The following is a 20,632-nucleotide window of genomic DNA, read 5'->3' as shown; positions in this document are numbered from 1 at the left end:
GGTTCAAACCTACCAGCTGCTCCTTGGAAACCCTATACTGAGTCGCTGTGAGTTGAAATAGAGTCTATGGCACTTAACAACAACAACTAACCTAAAGATTGTGGTTTGAATCCACTCAAAACCACCATGGAAGAAAAGTCCAGTGGTGTGCTACTGTAACTACTATAGCCAAGAAAGCCCCGTGAAGAAATTCTTCTCTGTGACACACAGGGTCAACATGAGTCAGAAATTCTCAATGTTTGTGGGTTTTGAGTCTTTCCTAACATAATTTAGAGAATTCCCTGCAACTGAATATCCTATAAGTTACTAGTTATTATATTTTGTTTTACAATGTGTTGTGGAGATGGGGAAAGAACAGCAACCATTTCTTTTTGGTAAAATAACTGTATATTTCTTTATCTTTTTTTGACATTTTCTGCATCATTCAATAATTTAGCCATAGAAAGTTTCAATATTGTAAGTTGAAGATTGAATTTTTTCTTCAGTTCCCTCTGTGTGTGAAATGCTGAACATATTCTTCTTATTTGGTTTTTCAACTCCAGGTATTTGCACATTATATTTCATTATAATATTTAACTTTGTCTTCTTTAGCTGCCCTTTGAAATTTTCTATTCAGCTTTTTTATCTCCTCATTTCTTCCATTTGCTCTAGTATCTCTACTGTGGATAGCAAGTTCAGAGTCTCCTCTGACATCCATTTTGTTCTTTTTTCTTAATGCTTGCCTTCTTAATGACCTTTTCCTTTCTTCATGCACGATGTTCTTGATGACATCCCACAGCTGTTCCGGTCTTCCATCATTAGTTCTAAGGCATTAAATCTGCTTTTGAGATGATCTCTAAATTCAGGTATTATATATTCAAGGTCACATGTGAACTCTTTCAGAGTTGTTTTGGTTTTCTTCAGCTTCAGTCTGATGTTGCATATGAACATTTGATGGTCTGTTCAACAGTCTGTTCCTGGCATTGTTTTGGCTGATGACATGGAGCTTTTCTACAATATCTTTCCACAAATATAGTCAGTTTGATTTCTGTATATTCCATCTGGTGATGTCCATATGTATAGTTATCTTTTATATTGTTTAAAAAAGGTAATTTGAAATGCACAAGTCATTGGTCTCAAAAAATTCTATCATGTAATATCCAGCATCGTTTCTACCACTGAGGTCCTATTTTCCAAATACTGATTCTTCCTTTTTGTTTCCAACCTCTGCATTCCAACTGCCAGTAATTATCAATATCTTGTGATGTCATGTCTGATAAATTTCAGACTGATGAAGCTGGAAAAATTCTTCAATTTCATCATCATTGGCTTTAGTGGTTGGTGCATAAATTTGAACAATAGTTGTATTAACTGGTCTTCCTTGGAGATGTATGGATATTATCCTATTACAAACAGCATTGTACTTCAAGATAAATCTTATAATGTTTGTTTGATAATGAATGAAACTCCATTCCTCTTCAATTTGTCATTACCAGCATAGGAAACAAAGTGATTGTCAGATTCGAAATGGCCAATACCAGTTCATTTCAATTCATTTTCTGGCACTATAGTTGACTATATTCTGGTGCTCTTCCTCATGTTTCAAAATTGGGTTTTCTGGTGCTCTTTGACAGTGTTTCACTGCTAATCATAAGGGTTTCAGTGACTAAATATCCAGATGTAGTTCTTCCTTGTCTTAGTCTGGAAGCTCAGCTGAAATCTTCCACTCTGTTATAGCTTCTAGAATCATCACCACACAGAAACCACAATACTGTCACAAACTGACAGACAAGTGGCAGAAATTACCAAAACCTCATACAAAAACTTTAAGATCAAGCAAGGTAAATAATGTTTGTCATTTTCTTGCTTTGTATTTAAATTTGTCTGGTGATTATTCTTTCATCTCATTTGGTTGAGTTTGCAGAAAGTATGATGGTATGAACACAAATTAATTTGTTGTTTAATTTATTTAAAAATATGGGCATTCCTTAAGGCATTCTCCTAGGTTGTAAACACACAGAAATAAGGAATTTAAGGCCACTGTCTTCCTTGAACTTACAACAGTTCAATAATCATGTTGTTGTTGTTGTTAGGTGTCGAGTCAGTACCAAATCATAGCAACCCTATGCACAACAGAACAAAACACTGCCCGATCCTACCAACCTCACAATTGTTGCCACGCTTGAGCCCATTGATGCTGCCACCTTACTAATCCATTCCGCTGGGGTCTTCCTCTTTTCCTCGGACCCTCCACCTTACCAAACAGGATATCCTTCTCCAGCGACTGGTCCCTCCAGACAATATGTTGGAAGTATGAGAGACAAAGTTTGGTCATTCTGGCCTCCAAGGAGCACTCTGGCTGCACTTCTTCCAACACAGATAGATCTGTTTGTTCTTTTGGCAGCCCATGGCACTTTCAATATTCTCCTCCAACACCATAACACAAAAGTATCAATTCTTCTATGGTCTTCCTTATTCACTGTCCAGCTTTCATATGCATATGAGGTTATTGAAAATATAAGGCATACCTTAGTCCTCAAGCTGACATCTTTGCTCTTCAACTCTTTAAAAAGGTCTTGTGCAGCAAATTTGCCTAATGCAATATGTCGTTTGATTTCTTGACTGCTGCTTCCATGAGTATTGATGGTTGATCCAAGAAGAATGACATTCTTCACAACTTCAATCTTTTCTCCATTGATAAGAATGTTGTTTATTGGTCCAGTGGTGAGGATTTTTTGTTTTCTTTACACTGAGATGCAATCCATACTGAAGGCGGTGCTCTTTGATCTTCATCAGTAAATGTTTTAAGTCCTCTTCACTTTCAGCAAACAAGGTTGTGTCATGTGCCTATTTCAGGTTGTTAATGAGTCTTCCTCTAATCCTGATACCATGTTTTTCTTCATAGAACCCAGATTCTCGGATTATTTGCTCAGCATACAGTCTGCATAAGTATAGTGAAAGAATACAATCCTGTCGGTTGCACACCTTTTTTAATTTTAAACTATTCAGTGTTCCCTGGTTCTGTTCAAACAACTGCCTCTTGGGCCATGTACCAATTCCTCAGGAGCACAATTAAGTGTTCAGGAATACTCATACTTCACAATGTTGTCCATAGCTTGTCATGATCCACACAATCGAAGTCAATAAAGCACAGGTAAACATCCTTCTCGTATTATCAGCTTTCAGCCAAGATCCATCGGACATCAGCAATGATATCCTTATTCCACGGTCTCTTCTGAATCTAGCTTGAACCTCTGGAAGTTCTCTATCAATGTATGCTTGCAGCCATTTCTTTATTATCTTTAGTAAAACTTTACTCGCATGGACTATCAAAGATATTGTCTGATGATTTCTGCATTTCATTGGGTCACCTCTCTTTGAAATGGGCACAAATATGGATCTCTCCCAATCAGTCGGCCATATAGTTGTCTTCCAAATTTCTTGGCAGAGATGAGTAAGTGCCTCTTGTGCCGCCTCACTTCCTTGAAAGATTTCAATTTTTATTCTGTCAATTTCTGTGCCTTGTTCTTTGCCAATTCCTTCATTGCACCTTGGACTTCCTCCTTCAGTATCATTGACTGTTGATCATATGCTACCTCTTGAAACGGTTGAGCATCAACTATTTCATTTTGGTACAGTGACTATGTGTATTCCTTCCATCTTTTTTTTTATTTTTTTTATGCTTTTTGCATCATTCAATAATTTATCCAGAGAACACTTCAATAAAGAAAGTCAGGGCTTGAATTTTTTCTTCAGTTTGCCCAGCTTGAGAAATGCTGAGTGTGTTCTTCCTTTTTTGGTTTTCTGACTCCAAATCTTTGCATATTTTGTTGTAATATTTGACTTTATGTTCTCCAGCTGACCTTTGAAATCTTCTGTTCAGCTCTTATATCTCATTTCTTCCATTTGCTTTAGCATCTCTATGCTGGAGAGCAAGTTTTAGTGTCTCTTCTGACATCCATTTTGACCGTTTCCTTCTTTATTGTCTTCTTAATGACTTTTTGCTTTCTTCCTGTATGATGTTCTTGATGTCATCCCACAACTCTTCTGGTCTTCAGTCTTTAATGTTTAATGTATTAAATCAGTTCTTCAGATGATCTCTAAATACAGGTGATATATATTCAAGTTCATATTTTGGTTCTCATTGACTTGTTTTTATTTTCTTCAACTTCAGTTTGAATTTGAATATGAGCAATTGATGGTCTGTTCCACACTCTGCCCCTAGCCTTGTTTTGACTGATGAGATGGAGCTTTTCCATCATCTCTTTCCGCAGATGTAGTCAATTTGATTTTGATGAATTCCATCTGGTGAGGTCCATGTGTATAATCGTCCCTTGTGCTATCTAAAGAAGGTATTTGAAACAAACAAATCGGTTTTGCAGAATTCTCTCACGTGATCTCCAGCATCATTTCAATCAACAAGGCCATATTTTCCAACTACTAATCCTTTCTCTTTGTTTCCAACCTTTGCATTCCAATCACCAGTAATGATTAATACATCTTGATTGCATGTTTGATCAATTTCAGATAGAAGAAGTTGGTAGAATTCTTCTATTTCATTCTCACTAGCTTTAGTGGTTGGTGTGTAAATTTGAATAATAGTGGTATTTACTGGTCTTCCTTGTAGGTGCATGGATATTATCCTAATATGACTAATCTGGATATGTTCTTTTGGACAATGAATGCAACACCATTCCTCTTTAATATGTCATTCCCAGCATAGTAAACAATGTGGTTGTCAGATTCAAAATGGCCAGGACCAGTCCATTTCAGCTCACTAATGCCTAAGATATTGATGTTTAGGTGTTCCATTTCATTTTTGACAATTTCTAGTTTTCCTAGATTCATACTTCATGTTCATGTTCAAATTATTAATGGATATTTACAGCTGTTCCTTTCATTTTGAGTTTTGCCCCATCAGCAAATGAATATCCCGCAGGTTTTACTCCCAAGGGCTTTACTCTATTCGCATCATCACTGTCAACTCTACTTTGAGTAGGCAGCTCTTCCCCAGTTGCATTTTGAGTGGCTTTCAACCTGAGGGACTCATTTTCTGGCACTATATCTGACAGTATTATCTGCTATTCATAAGATTTTCAGTAACTAAATATTCAGAAATAGTTCGTCACTCCTTCTTCCTAGTCTTTCTTTGTCTGGAAGCTCATCTGAAACCTGTGAATCATGGGGTCATCCTGCTGGTATTTAAAATACCGGTGACACCGCTTCCAGGATCACAGCAACTCACAAGTCAACACAGCATGACAAACTGACAAACGAATAGTGGCAACGACCATGAGATGAGTTCATTTATTAGTCTTTTTCAAGCATGTTTTAAAGTTATTTGACAGTAATCTACATGAGTCATCTATTAGCATTATGTCATGTCTACATTCAGGAGAAGGGATACGGATCAGGATCAGCATCAAGTTGGTTCCTGTAAGGCAGATGTTAAACATACTTCCATTCTCCAAATTCTTCTCCATTTCTGAAACCAACCATCCCCGTCCACAGTACTCTCTTCTCTATTGCATTTGGTAATTCTTTGTAATGACCATATAACTCTCAATCTATATTCACAGATATGTGGTTTGTTAGGCAAGCAAAATACTAAAACTATGGAAGAGGTCCAATTTAAAAGTAACAGGATACTGCTCAGAAAACAGGACCAATGTTTTAAATCAGGACACCTTCAAACCAAGATTGCTCTCAGGCCCTTCTCTTGGCCTCTGTCATGCTCAGGAAAGTGTTAAAGATGTTTAGATGAAGGGCAAGTGCCCAGAAGCACCCCACTTCACAAACAGTCCTTCAGTTCCAAGATGCTAAGCTCTCTTTCAATCTCAGTGGGCCTGCAAGCTTTTGTGCCCTATGGTTCTCAATAGTGCCACAAAGTTTTTCTGCTGATAGATTCTGCTGTGCTTTCCACAGTACCTCATTGTGTCTAGTGTTAGAGCTCTCTGTTTTCTGGGTCTAGAAGATTTTCAGCATAGGAACCTTTGATCCAAAGGATTTGCTCTGCCCCAGACTCTTTTTGATGATGGTGAGGTCACCTCCAAAATTATAGAGAATGTGGTCCTTATATAAACCTTTGTTGTTGTTAAGAGCCAAGTGGGTTCCAACCCATAGCAATCCTGTATAGGGTTTCCGAAGAGCAGCTGGTGAGTTTGAACCACTGACCTTGTGGTTAAAACTGACTTAGCAGTCCAATGCATTAATCCACAGTGCCACACCAGGACTCCTAGTATTAGTCCTACTATAAACCTAGTAGGATGGCAAAACTGACTAATCCTCTAGCTGGAATACAAAATTGACAATTCTATTGGAATGATTTTAAAACCACTATTTGCACAGTAATTGACTAATCCCTTGCAAGACTGTGACCCAGCTAATCCTTTCTGGCAGAATCATAATCCAAAGTTCTAAAAAAGGTCATGTCATTATATAAGAGAAACCCTTTGTAGTACAATATGTACTTGCAACAATTTAATGTATAGAGCAGCCCCATATTGTTCACACTTAAATAATAAACTGTGTAATGCCTTCCAACTTATTTTCAATGTTGTTAGAATTTATAAAACATTATGTCTTATGGCTAATGATAAACAACAAAAAATATTATAAGTATTACTTGGGTAGTTATGGCATTTTCAAATAGTAGGAAGCATATTTAAAGATCAGACCTTTCCTGAACTTTATATATTCACTTACTAGTCTGCACCACCATCTAGATATCTGGTAAATATCAGAATTGCAGTAAATATCTGGTAAATTCTAAAATGAACAATTTTAGATCTTCCCTGAAGAAAATCTCCTCTGCTTACTGCCTTCTCTATGCCATTTCCCAACAACTGCATTCTACTCATTGTACCAGCTTTAAGTTTAGAATAATACTTGACATACTTCTACCCCCTCACAGTTCATCCATCTAAATATCTGTTAAAATCTACTCTTAGGACATGTCCAGAATCTAAGCAACTCATTATTTATCCTGCTACCATCCCACTCTTAAGTCACCATCTTCTCATGCCTTGACTTTTCTAATAGATTTCATGCTTCATTCTTTGCTTCATATGCCTGTTTTCAATAGGATATCTTAATTATCCTCATAAGATATAACTCAGATCATGAATTTTTTTTCTGCTCTAAGCTCTCGAGTCTTCCCATTAATTTACATGACAATTCATGATCCGATCTGTCTACTACTTTTTTTTTTCTGTCTACTTCTTTTATTTGAATGTTCCCCATTCTATCCTAGCTCATTTAGCTCTAGTGTCTTTCTGTTACGTATCAAGCAATGCAGATACAGCCTGCCTCAGTGCACTGGACTACACTCTCCTTCCCTCCTATAGTTTTCTCCTTTATACACTGGGGGTTGGGCTTAAAAGTTACATTTTCTATGATCTTTTCTCTGACCAATTTTATAGAAGGCTACAGCCACATTTCCCTAACACTTCCTAACATCTTCATTACTGCTCCAAAGCAGTGATCACTGTATAACATACTAATAGTTACAGTTCAGTGCCTGTTAAAAATACTTACTCACACAATGCTTAAGTACTCAGCTGCTAGCCCAAAGTGTGGTGATCTGAAACCATCCAGTGGCTCTGCAAGAGATCAACATGGTGACCAGCTTCAAAAATATTAAGAAAACCCAGTGGGCAGTTCTACCCTGTCTCATGGGTAACTTTAAGTTGGTACAGACTCAATGGCACCCAATAATAACAAATAAATCTTCAAATGTAGCAACTTTGGTGGTCTTTCTTTTTTATTTTTCTTTATTTATTTTAAATGTTTTATTGTGAATTATGTGACAGTTTACATGGGAGAACATTAGTTTTACATTCATTGCTATGGTTACAATCCCCTTCATGTATCATCAACCATCCAAAGGGTATACACTACAAGCATGCCCCCAGTCATCAGCACACAGCCCCTCTCCCTCTCTGGGTGTAAAGTTCCCAACAGCTCCATCTCTCCACATCATCGTCTCTGCCTCCATGTCAGGCATCACTGCTTCTCTGGGTAGGGTCCTGCTCACCGCTCTTCTCCCTTGATGGTCCCAGGAACCTCCGCTCTTAGGCTGAAAAGTTAATCACTCCCTTCCTTGCTAAAACACGTCTACCTTTACAATTCCAACCCTCACAAGCAATCCAGATAACAATTATTCACTATTGTATCACAAGAGATCCATCCGGATTTCATTTCATCAGCCCCACCTAGACAGATTGTATACTACTCAGTGGAGAGTCTACCTTTCTCCATCCCCTATGAATCTAGCTTCCCTCTTGAAAGCTTGTAAGCCAGTAGCCCCCCATTTTGGGTAGCCAATGTCCAAGTTGCCCATCCCTGTCTACTACGTGTATGGAGGGGGTGGGAATGATCCTTGCTCTTTTGAGCTACTGCATCCATAGGTGTAGGTCAAGTTCATCAAATTGTATCAGATTACGCTCTTCTTTCTTCTTCTGGTTGAGCGCCGATCATCTAGTCATTGAAGCCAGGTCAACTGGGTAATATCTACAAGTGTGGGTGTTCTTGTGCAGATGCCCTCTCTTCTTATCCGCTGGACACTTCATTCTCCACTCTAGTCCTCTGTGACTATGTCCCTGACTCTGGGCCCGAGAGTCCCCAGGTCTTGGCACACTGCTGGCCAACCAGGTCTTCACCTGGGTTCACAGAAGTCTATTAAATATTGTAGGGCTTAGTTTGCTGCTTCATTGCTGTTTTTCCCTCATTTCCCCTTATCGGTGATGAGCGTAATCACTAATCAGAGTGTGTATTCCCATTGAGTCTTAGTCTTGGAAGGGCTTTTAAAAATTTTTTTTAACTGTTGTTTACTACTTCAAGAATAATTACTAGTTGTTGTCAAGTCAATTTCAGTTCATGGTGACTAAAGGGTGACTATGTGAACAATAACATGGCATCAGGATGGGAAGAAGACTCATTAACAACCTGTGACATGTAGATGATACAACCTTGCTTGTTGGAAACAAAGAGAATTTAAAATACTTACTGATGAAAATCAGTGACCATAGCCCTTAATATGGGTTGTACCTCAATATAAAGAAACAAAAATCGTCACCACTGGAGTAATACATAACATCAAGGTAAATAATTTTCCAATAACTTCATTATGCATCCAAAAGTTAGACAATTAATAAAGAAGACTATAGAACAATTGATGCACTTGAGTTATGGTGTTGGAAGAGAATACTGAAGGTACCTTGGACTGCCACAAGAACAAATAAATCTGTGTTGGAAGAAGTACAGCCAGAATGCTCCTGAGAGGCTAGAATGGTCACACTTCATCTCTCATACTTTGGACATATTATCAGGAGGGATCAGTTTCTAGAGAAAGACTTCATGCTTGGTAAAATGGAGGATCAGGGAAAAAGAGGAAGACCCCCAACCAGATAGATTGATACAGTGGCAGCAAGGATTGTGAGGTTGGTGCAGGACTGGTCAGTGTTCTGTTCTACTGTGCATAGGGTCTCTATGAATCAGTATTGGCTCTATGGCACCGAACAACAGCAACAATAACACATGTTTTCCTAGATGAGCCCTGGTAGCATAAGGGATTACAAGTTGGGCTGCTAACCACAAGGTCAGTAGTTTGAATCAACCAGTTACTTTACAGGAGCAAGATGTGGCTTTCTGCTCCCATAAAGATTTACAATCTTGGAAACCCTATACAGAGTTGCTATGAGTCAGAACCAACTTGGTGGCACATAACCACCACCACCGCCACCACATGTTTGCTAGAGTAGAACGTACTCTATAGGGTTTCAATAGCTGTTTATAGGAGTAGGTAGTTAGGCCTTTCTTCTGAACCATCTCTAAGTATACTCAAGACCCCAACATTTTGGTAAGCAGCTATGCCCATTAACTGTTTGCAACACCTAGGGACCCTAGTTTCTAGAATACTTCCTAATGCATAATAGTTGTATATGTTGTTGTTATTATGTGCCGTGGAGTTGTTGCTGACTCATAGTGACCCTGTACAGGGTTTCTGAGGCTGTACATTTTTACGGGAGCAGAAAGCCTCATCTTTCTCCGGTGGAATAGCTGGTAGTTTCGAACTGTTGACCCTGAGGTTTGCAGCCCAATTCGTAACCACTGACCTACCAGAGCTCCTTAGTTTTGAGGTGGCTTCAAAAGCTCATGGAAAAATGGAATTAAAAGATAATGGAGCACATATATACATACATAAGAGGGAAGGTCAAAAAGTGTTTCTATAAGATCATAAATGCATGAGTTTATTCTAAAACAAAACAATGAAAATAAAAGCTGTTAAAATATATCTGTAAGATCAGTGGATAGATACAGAAAAGTTCTTTAAGTCATCCACTCAACTTGGTTCTATAAAGACAGTACCTTCCAAGGGAATCTGCTGGGCCAGTTGAATTCAAAGCAAAGAATTTAGCTTAGAAGGTTAACATGACTGTTTTGGGGAATTCTAAAGGGGTAATATTGATAGATTTTTCTCAAAGAATACTGAATGATCACGGGGTTATTAGAAAGAAGTTTTAGGAAAATTTAAAATGGCACTGTTCAGAAAAAGCCCAGAAAGTTGTACCAAGGAATTTTTTTCATCTTGACAGTGAATCTGCTAATTTTTAAAGGACAGAAAGGCCTGTCCTACAAGAATATATCTGTTGTTCTTAAGTGCCATCAAGTTGGTTCTGACTCATAGCAACCCTGTAAAGGTTTTCTAAGGCTGTAAATTTTAATAGGAACAGAAAGCTTCATCATTCTCTCGTACGGCATCTGGCGGGCTCCAAGCTTGCTCCTTGTAGTTTGCAGTCCAGTGCTTATTGTATGGAGCCACCTCTCTCTCTGTCTCTCTCTCTGTCTCTCTCTCTATATATATATATTATATATACTAAGAAATAAATGGACATATATATCTATTTGTCCTCACATTTTATAATTCTGTAATAAGTATGGGATCATAGTAATCTCTGAACAATAAATAATGAATTGTTAACCACAAGATCAGCGGTTCCAGCCCACCAGCCACTCTGTGGGAGAAAGATGAGGTTTTCTGTTCCTACAACAATATCCAGCCTTGGAAACCCAAAAACAGTCACTATGAGTCTGAATCAGCTGGACAACACTTAACAACAACATAATAGGTATAATTGTGAAGAGTTTACACATAATTTAAATTTTATCAAACAAATAAAATTACTTTTTACCTTTACTTTTATAATTTTTAGTTAAAATTTGGTATCACTGGAAGTCTGTAATAATTAACCTTCTTTAAAATCCATCTATATATTGTATGAATTGTCATTTCTTCATGTTGTGTAGATTAAAACGATTAAATCTGCTAATTTTTTAGCCTATATGTCAGCTCTTTAAACATGTTTTTTGTAAGCTATTTTGTCCAGAGTAAAGAACCTTGATGATTATTCAGCTTTACCCTTCTGAAAATATTAAATGTATCCTTCTGAAAATATTAAATGTATTACAACTTTTATGCTTATATTTTAGTTCCAGAGCCTAATAATGAAAATAGTATTCAAACAGGTTTACACTGATAAAAGTTATTTAGACAGAGAAGAAAAAAAATAAAATCAAAACTCACTATCTAGCTAACTAAATAAATGGAGTCCTGATGTGGCGCTGTAGGATAAACACTGAACTGCGAACCATAAGCTCCGTGGTTCAAACCCACCAGCCAGCCACTCCTTAGAAACCCTGTTCAGGGTCACTATGAGTCACTCAAAGGCATTAAACAACAATAACAAATAAATAAATAACACAGGCACTGCAAAGTGGTTGAAAACTAAATTTTGAATTCAAAATTAGAAGATACAATGTTAATTTGCGAATTTTAATCCTTGTTCATGAACATATGAGATAGTATTACTTTCAATGATGGGACAATGAGATGCCTAGAAAAGAGAGAGTGAAGGCAAAATGTGTCCATGAAAAATCAAATACATAGCCACAGTGCTAATCTTGTAAGAATATAATATTTATGGTTTTCACACAGCCTCATTGGGACCCTCAGTGCATAAAGCAGACCCAGCCCCGCAAAGACCACAGGAGGCCCCAGTCCCACCAGCCCCGCCCACAGCCGCTCCCTCCAGCCTAGCAGCTGGCTCAGTCCTGAAGCAGGTGAGAGATGAGAGGCTGCAGCAGTAGCCGCTTTACCCATACAGCCAGCACTGCCATTTTATTGCTTCCACAGGTGCTGGGAGGGGAAAACACGAAACAGGGAGTTGGGAATCCTGGGATAGTGACATACCTGAAGTTGACTAATGTGACCACCGAGTCCTAGGGAGCCTGTTCGAGATTTGGAAGGTGGAAGAACGTGCAACACACACTCCTTCGGGGGGTGGAGGAAGGGCAGATAACGCGCCTATTCTGGAATATGGACTGAGATGACGTCAACGTGAAGTGTTTTTGCTTGCATACGAGGTGAGTGTCACGCTTCACACTATTCCTGGCGTTGGAAAAGCCACAAATCATTCCAGAGGCACTTTGCGCTTTGGACTTGGCTGCCTTGGAGCTCACTGGTACTGGAGAAGCCCATAGGAACAGCAACTGGTTGGATAGAACGTAGAACTCATGCGCCAAGAGCTGTCTAAACATGCCCTGTGTCCAATAAATGAATGCGGAAACTAACTCAATGAGAAAACTCTTAGACTTAAGATCATTTAATGCAAAGTCGGCTTTCCGGACTTCTGGCGCACTGGGTCATTACCCTTCCCGTAACTGTCATGGCGCCCTCTCAGCCCTGCTGAGATCCCGTCACTCAACTTCCTTCCCAGATTGCCTTGCGCCCACAGCTGGATTGGGCCAGAGAAGCTCACGGTGGCCGACTTCAGTGATCAAGTGTCGAAAGAGGAGAAGGTACGCATAGCTGCTAAATTCATAACTCATGCACCTCCAGGAGAATTAATGAAGTGTCTAATGATGTCCGACTACTACTAATAATGACTGTCATCTCCGGGAAGGGGCAGAACTTGCCTAGTGTAACATGGATCAGTTCATACCTGTGAAGATACAAGTCTATGACGTGGTGGTGGTTATGTGCCTTGGAGTCGGTTCCGACTCATAGCAACACTGTACAGGGTTTCCGAGGCTGTAAATCTTTACGGGAGCAGAAAGCCTCACTTCCCCCCACCCCCCCAACCCCCTGCAGAATGGCTGGTAGTTTTGAACTGCTGACCTTGAGGTTAGTAGCCTAACTCTCGTAACTCCTACGCTGCCAGAGCTCCTTACAAAGATATGAAGATCAGGTCTAATGACAGAATTCGGTGACCTGAGTAGTAGCAGATTTTTAGATCCAAGAAACAAAATTTCCTTTAAATTTGATCTCATATGGAAAGAAGCAAGTAGCAGATTTTTAGATCCAAGAAACAAAATTTCCTTTAAATTTGATCTCATATGGAAAGAAGCAAGTGAGGGGGGCAGAGAAGGCAGATGGGGCCCTGAAGTCTTGGAGAGAATCCTGTGACAGTGTGAAAGAAAATTATTCTAATGGCTTCTGTATTGTTTATGTTAAACTATAGATGGATAACGCTGTTTTTGCATGTGTTGAAAACCACCAATTTCAACCTGAAAACTTCTGGAACTGTCGTTGGAAATCTGAGTGGAAGACCACCATCACACCACCTATGGCTCAAGTGGTTGGAGTAGTTCAAATTCAGGCTCACTATTATGAATATGACAATGTTTAGTTGGTTAGTTATAAAGATGTACAGGATTCAGTAACTGTTTCAAATGAAGTCCAGATTGTCAAGGTGGAGGTGATGTGCAATGGAATCGATTCCGACACATAGTGACCCAGCATAGGGTTTCCAAGGCTATAAATCTTTATGGAGAAGAAAACCTCGTCTTTCTCCCACGGAACATCTGCTAGTTTCGAACTGTTGACCTTGCCTTAAGGTTAGCAGTCTGACTCGTAACCATTACGCTACAAGAGCTCATTAAAAAACTGTCAAGGAATCTATTAAAATCATAGAACATACAGAAAATGAGTATCATATAGCAAGTAGTGAAAACTATTGAGCCATGTCAGACACCACATTCAAAGCTTTGCATCAGCTGCTTCCAGTTACACCAAATCGACTGGAAAAAGATACTCAGTTACAAGACTGGTGGAGAAACACAGAATGCTTTAAGGCTGAATGTAAGTACATGGGGGTGGGGAGGTAGGGGGAGCAGGAAGAAAGTGATTCAACAAGTGGTCATGTGATAAATAGTTATTTTATAAACGAGTGATTTTACTAGGGCTTTCAGAGTAAATAGGTTATCTAGGTTCATGGAATACTGTTGAACCTAGAATTTGTTTATGTTTTCTATTTTGCAATATTCTTTAGTCACTATATCTACTTGATTTTTTTTTTTCCATATTAATGCTGCCACATTTAATGTTGGGGAGAAAAAGATCTAGGAATCATTTTGCCATTTAGAAAATTTTCTTAGGCATATATTACCTGATACTGATATAGACAGTTAATACAAGTTTAGTATTTTTTTTACCTCATTCTTCAAAAAACTTTTGGCGCTTCAGTGGTTTTACCGATAGACCAGTAGCTGACGAGGCTGTGCTGAAAAACTATAGCCAAATGGGCCACACTTCCATTATTCTCCCTCCAGCCACTTGATCATCACTTAAGGGCATCTCATAAGCATAGACTTCATTTTGGATGGGGAGTTTTCTCATTCATTTTGGGGGACAAAGAAAGTTTTCTGGAAATCCCAGTATAGCTGGCTTCTCTGGGGAAGCTGTTTTTAAATCCAAAGACTTTAACCACATTCCCTGCACATGAACATGTTTGCTTTTTAAAATTTCCATCCCCTTGTTATCTCTGTTTCCATCTAGAACCATTGTAGTTATAAACATCTGCATTCTCAGAAGAGTTACTCATTTTTGTTTGTTTTATGATTCAAGAACTGCTGACATACTGTGGATGTAGTAGAGTATATATGAAACTTGAAAAATGCAGATGTTGAAGGAATGATGAGTATATTGTCTTTTAGTGCTTTGTGGCAGGATTGTAGTATAAGCAAATGAGTCAAACAACTAGTAAATCACATAGAAAAACTAAAAATGAACTAAAGTGAGAAGGATAACTTCCAGGCATTAAGCATCTTTCTATTGTATCCTGTTATTTAAGGAATACTAGTGATTTGTTCTAGATAGGATGTAAAACTTGTTCCAAATTTTTCTTCAGTCCTGCCATACAAGAATTCACATGTAACTGTGATATAGCAACCCTTCCCAGGTATATTGGCAGATACGTGTGCTTGGTCTCAGAATACAACAGGTGACGTAGCTATGATATGACAACTGGTAATGGTAGATACATTTTCATTGTTTAACCTTCTATGACCAGGCCTTAAGGGGAAGGTCCGTTTTTTAAAAACCAAGTAGTGTTTTCCTTGTTGTTGTTAAGTGCCATCGAGTCGGTTCTGACCCATGGCGACCCTGTATAGGGTTTCTGAGGAGCAGCTGGTGACCTTGAACCACCAACCTTGTAGTTCAAACAGCTTTGCAGTCTGGCGCATTAACCCATTGCACCACACCAGTGTCTTCCTATTTACCTCCAAATACATATCAAAAGGGGCTCTGGTAGCATAGTGGTTACAAATCGGGCTGTGAGCCGCAAGGTCAGCAGTTCGAAACTACCAGCTGTTCCGTGGGAGAAAGATGAGGCTTTCTGCTCCCATAAAGATTTCCAGCCTCGGAAACCCTGTACAGGGTTGCTATGAGTTGGAACTGACTCCACGGCACATAACAACAACAACCACATATCAAAAGGAAGGGAGTTTGTGCTTCAACTTTGTTTTTTTTGCTCAGTAATATAGTCAGGTAAGAGTGTTTCCAAGTTACCCACTGAGCTGTGTAAACCCTTTTTAAAAAATGTTTTATTGTTAATTATGTGTTTGGTTACATGGGAGAATATTAGCTTTACATTCATTCTATCTATCATATATCGTTTCATTGCCATACAATCCCCTCTATGCATCATCAACTAACCAAAAGGTATACCCTGCAATCCCCCACCCCCCACCCCAGGTCGTCAGCACATACATAGCCCCTTTCCCTTTCTGAGTCTCCAGTCTCCAGCTGCTCCATCTCTCCACATCATCATCTCTGCCTCCATCTCTGGTGTCACTGTTTCTCTGGGTAGGGTCCTGCACTCCCCTCTTCTTCCTTGATGATCCCAGTGACCTCTGCTCCTGGGCTGCAAAGTCAATCACTCCCTTCCTTTTGCTACAAAATATTTCCAGCCCTCACAGTCAGTCCTGATAACAGTTATTCACTATTGTACCACAAGAGACCTATCTCCATCTCCTTTTATCAGCCCTATCCAGACAGATTGGATACTACTCAGTGGAGAGTCTACCTTTTACCATGCCCTCTGGATCTAGGTTCCCTCTTGAAAACTTGTCACTTCTTGCCTTGTAAGCCAGTCACTTCTTGCCTTTGTAGCATCCCTCCCCCCTCACACTTTGGGTAGCCAATGTCCAAGTTGCCCATCCCTGTCTACTCTGTGTATGGAGGGGTGGGAAGGATCCTCGCTGTAAAGATTTGTTACCCCTTTTGAGCTACTGCATCCATAGGTGTAGCTCAAGTTCATCAAATTGTATCAGATTATTCTCTTTTTTCCCTCTTCTTTCTTCTTCTAGTTGAGCTCTGATCATCTAGTCATTGAAGCCAGGTCAAGTGGGTATTATCTGCAGGTGTGGGTGTTCTTATGTGTAAACATTTTTTAATATGGTAGGAAACATTTGTAGCTCTACAAGGATTTAGAAAACACCTTAAGATGGATAATTATAAGATTTAGCCTCATATCTGAGACTTTTTGAAAGAATTTAGTCAAGCAGGGTTTTGTTCTGCATTGGATATTATCAAGAAATAGAGGAAATTATATTACTGAAGATATTATTAAACTTTATTTAGAAGGTGGGAGATTAGAGGAAGGCTAAAAACTGTAATAGATGAATAAGCAATAATTACTCATATTAGCCAGGAATGGGGAGGTTGCAATTTTTTTTTTTCATTTGAACAATATTTATGTTTTCTCTGAATTCACACTTGCTTATGAAATCATCTAATTTTATCTTGATCTATGAGGCCATAGTAATCTTGTCTGTTGGTGATGGTTGGTGAAACAAGTTATATTAAACAGGAGCTCTCCCCAGGCCTGGTGCCAACAACACCAAAGCCAGGCTGAAAGTACCAATCTAGTTCGTGGACAACTTGACTGTTTGCCTCTTCCCAGAATTTTTATCCCAACACTTGGTTAAATGTTAGTACACTAAAAACCAACCTAATATTCTAGTACTAGAAATAATTAAAATTATGGTATTTTCATGAAATACTTTTTGCTGCTAGCAATAGCTGCATTCATTTATTAAACTAATAATCATAAAAAGTGTATACCATCCATTTACAGAAGTACATGATATATATGAATATACATATATATATGTCAGATATTGTTGATATTGTTAAGTGCTGTTGAGTCAGTTCTGGTTCATAGCAATCCTATATAGGGTTTCCAAAGAGTGGCTGGTGGGTTTGAACCACGAACCTTGTGGTTAGCAGTTCAGTGCTTATATTACCACACACAAAAAAATCAGTTCTTTTTATTTAAAATGGAAAAATACATATAAAAATGTTTTAAAATTTGCCAGTGATTTAAGCATTGAGCTGCTAACCACAGGTTGGTGGTTCAAATTTATTAGTCACAGCAGGAAGAGTTGAGGCTTTCTGCACCTATCGTGTAGGATTTCTATGAGTTAGAATCAGTAGATGGCAGTGGGCTTAACCTTTGTTTTCTTTAGGTATTTTTGAAAATCTGTAGAAGAAAATGAGAGTCAATAGGAAGAAGTATAATCTGTGAGGCCCGTTTTAATTTTTCTCAAATGGAAAATAATTGTGTTGACACCTCTCACATGCTCGCAAGATGAATATGAGATTGTTTGTATTGGTTTATTGATTTGTTGGTAGTATTAGATGCCATTGATTTCCTTCAGACTCTGTGCCCAATGGAACAAAACACTGCATGGTTCTGTGCTAGCCTCATGATTGTTGCTATGTCTGAGTTATTGTTGATGTCACTGTGTCATTCCATCTCATTGGTGGTCTCCCTCTTTTTCACTGACCCTCCACTTTACCAAGCATGCTGCCTTCTGAGAATATTTCCAAAAAAACACGAAATGAAGTCTCATCATCGTAGCTTCTAAGGAGCACTCTCGCTGTACGTCTTCCATGACAGATTGTTTTGTTGGCAGTCTATGGTACTTTCAATATACTTCACCAACTCCATAATTCAAACACATGGATTCTTCTAAGGTCTTCCTTACTCATTGTCCAACTTTCAGATGCATATAAAAATAGCAGGGCTTGGGGAAAGTGCACCTTAGTCATTAAACTGATGTTTTTACTCTCTAACACTTTAAGAAGGTTTTTTGTAGCACATTTATCTAGTGCTGTTCACCTTTGATTTCTTGAGTGCGACTTCTGTGAGTGTTGATTGTTGTTTATTGATACTTTGGCTAATTTTATGTTGCAATCTAACTAATGATTTTGTTTTACCATTACTTTATTTCAAGTTATCAATAATCTCTTGTATAAGAAATGCAAAGGATGCAATTAGTCTATGTAATACACTGTGTTTTTAATCCATATATTTCATTTTATTAGATAAATTTGTTATCTGTGTATTTATAAACAAATGAAAAAAATTGAATCACAAATTTAAATTAATTGTACAATGTTAAGACAAACTGTGATTTGAACTTAGAATTTCCCACAATCTATGTATTATTTTTTTCTGTCTTTAAGTCATCATTATCCACCATTTTAGGACAGCGTGTTCAAATTCTTTCTGACTTTATACAAAGCCTTGTATAAAGAATCATCTCCTTGATGGTTACTTTTCCTCTATCTCACCTCTGCCTTTTACAGAAAAATATGAATGGGCTAGTTAGTAGTCTGAACAAAAATTAATATATTCTGATTACAGAGTCACTGCAACTAGAGAGTTGGTATGTGGTAACAGTAGTGAGGTTGGCCCAGGATCAGGCAGTATTTTGTTCTGCTATGCATAAGGTAGCTATGGGTTGGTACCGACTCGATGGCACCTAACAACAACAACAACATTGTTGTTAAGTGCCTTCGAGTCAGTTCTGTCTCATAGCAACGCTGTATAGGGTTTCCAAGGAACAGGTGGACTTGAATAGCCTACCTTGCAGTTCAAACTAATTTTACAGTCCAGTACTATGAGAAATGTTGTTTATTTCCTGATAGTGCCTTGGTCCCTCTTGGGCTCTAGCGGGTTAGTATAAACCCCTGACTGGAACTTTAACCTTATAGGTCTCCAAAGAGAGAACTTGGGTGGACCGCTTTATCCCGTATGAAGTCACTGATGAGTTATCATGAGTGCTTACAGACAAACACTTAAGAAATCCAGTCTGTACTCGTTTTAGCAAGAATGAGACTTTTTTTTGTTCGAGTTTGCAAACTTGGACACCATACCCAGAAAACAAGGACAGAGATGCAATGTGGCAATTTCACAAAGAATTTTATCTCCTAGTTTGAGAAAGCCCCACCCCAGGCTCCTCATTGACTGAGTACTGTGGTGTTAATAATTTTTACCTGCTTTTCTTGATAGTTGCATTCTAATTTAAACTTCTGGGACCCCCTTCATTGCTGAATATGGAGTATCCTAAGATTTATTTCACACAAAATTTATCCTAAAGTTCCACACAAGGACTCCCGAAAGTTATATTTTTCTGTTCTTTTTTAAGTATTGTTGAGTCCATTCTGACTCATAGCAATCTTGTATAAGGTTTCCAAGGCATGGCTGGTATATTGTATACTGTTGTTAAGTGCTGTGGAGTCAGTTATGACGCATAGCTAGCGACCCTGTATAGGGTTTCCGAGGAGCGGATGGTGAACTTGGAACTGCCAACTTTGCAGTTCAAGCCAACATTGCAGTCCAGCGCATTAACCCGTAGTCCCAAAGTAAAAAAATATATATATTTTTTAAAGTGTGCTGCTTGAAATCAAAGAATCACTGTTTTTTTTTTTCTTCTTCTTTTTCTTTTTTTTTTTTGGTAACCCATTTTAAGATCTCTAAAGTCTTAAATTCAGCTCATTTATTCAGAATCCAACTAAAGGTTGAATCCCAAAAGTATTAATATTTCTTTGTAAGTCCTAATCTCTGCTCATGTATAACCAAGTCTGTGGAAAACCAGAACATACATAAAGTAGAAACCTATTTAAAAAGGAACATTCCATCAAAATGAGCAATAGAAAAACGTTAAGGCTGCACCCTGTCAAAGGCTGAAAACCTGCAAGATCAGGAAAAATAAGACAGTCTTCCAGCTCTCACAAAATACACTGGTGTTAAATTTAACCTGAGTTGATATTAAACTTTTTAGTGTAAATTGGCCTGCAAACTGAAGACTTAACCAATGCATTTTCTATAGCATATGTGTTACTTCAAACTGCAAAGCCAAACTACTCACTGAAACAATATAATATCTGACTTAAACCCAAAATATTCTTTTTTCACACATTTAATTTTGGTATCACCTTATTTTACGTTAGTAGTTTTGCACCTTTGTGCTTCAGTTAACCTTAGGCTCTTATTGTTAGAAATGAATTCCGATGTCGTGTACA

General features: G+C 38.4%; 1 pseudogene; it reads left to right on the top strand.

Moving 5' to 3' along the window:
- LOC102824049 overlaps positions 1-19,387 on the top strand; it is a 29,905-nt pseudogene extending 10,518 nt beyond the window's left edge.
- Positions 19,388-20,632: the final 1,245 nt, after the last annotated feature.

This window comes from Chrysochloris asiatica, unplaced genomic scaffold (genome assembly GCF_000296735.1).
Source record: "Chrysochloris asiatica unplaced genomic scaffold, ChrAsi1.0 scaffold00284, whole genome shotgun sequence".
Lineage (NCBI taxonomy): Eukaryota > Metazoa > Chordata > Mammalia > Afrosoricida > Chrysochloridae > Chrysochloris > Chrysochloris asiatica.
This window is presented reverse-complemented; position numbering and strand designations above follow the sequence as displayed.